General features: G+C 39.4%; 1 pseudogene; it reads left to right on the top strand.

Moving 5' to 3' along the window:
• Positions 1-230: 230 nt before the first annotated feature.
• Positions 231-328, top strand: LOC118893690 (annotated as a pseudogene).
• The last annotated feature ends 390 nt before the right edge of the window (positions 329-718 follow it).

Raw genomic sequence — 718 nt, 5'->3', positions numbered from 1 at the left:
CACAGATGAGCCATACAGATATAAGGATATTGGAGTTGCAACATAAGGAAATTTCTCTGGAATGTGACATCTCTAAGGAGAAGAAATTGAGCAGGAAATGCTGCCTTGTTGTAAGTGGTGTCGTTAGTGCAAAGCTCTGGACTTAGGTCACAGTTTGGACCCTCGCTACATCATTTTGAGACCTTGTGCCTCTGAGAATCTTTTTCCTTGTCTATAAAATGGGGATGGCAGTGTTCACCTTGGCAGCACATATACTGAAATTGCACGAATACAGAGAAGATTAGCATGGCCCCTGTGCAAGGATGTCAGGAAAACGCCACATTTTTTTATGTATAAACAACAAGCATATATTATACAGCACAGGGAATTATAGACATTATCTTGTAATAACTTTTAATGGTGTATAATCTGTAAAAATACCAAATCACAATGCTGTACACCTGAAACTAAAATTGTAAATCAACTAAACTTCAATTTAAAAAATGGGGATGACAATTCCTACTTAAGATATTCTAAGATTAAATAATGACGTAAAATGCCTGGCATCTAGTGGGTATTCAGTTAATCGAGGTCTTAACCTCCCCTTTCCCTCATCCGCGTGACAACAGCAGCCTTGGGGTTTCCTGCGGTAATTCTACCCCAAATGCTTTCCCAGGCAGGAGTTCAGTTACTCAAAACTGGATGTTACTGAATTCCTCTGCCAGAGTCTACATTAGTC

The sequence above is a fragment of the Balaenoptera musculus genome, chromosome 3, assembly GCF_009873245.2.
Source record: "Balaenoptera musculus isolate JJ_BM4_2016_0621 chromosome 3, mBalMus1.pri.v3, whole genome shotgun sequence".
Taxonomy (NCBI): domain Eukaryota; kingdom Metazoa; phylum Chordata; class Mammalia; order Artiodactyla; family Balaenopteridae; genus Balaenoptera; species Balaenoptera musculus.
Note: the sequence above shows the minus strand (reverse complement) of the source record. Positions and strands in the feature narration are given on the sequence as shown.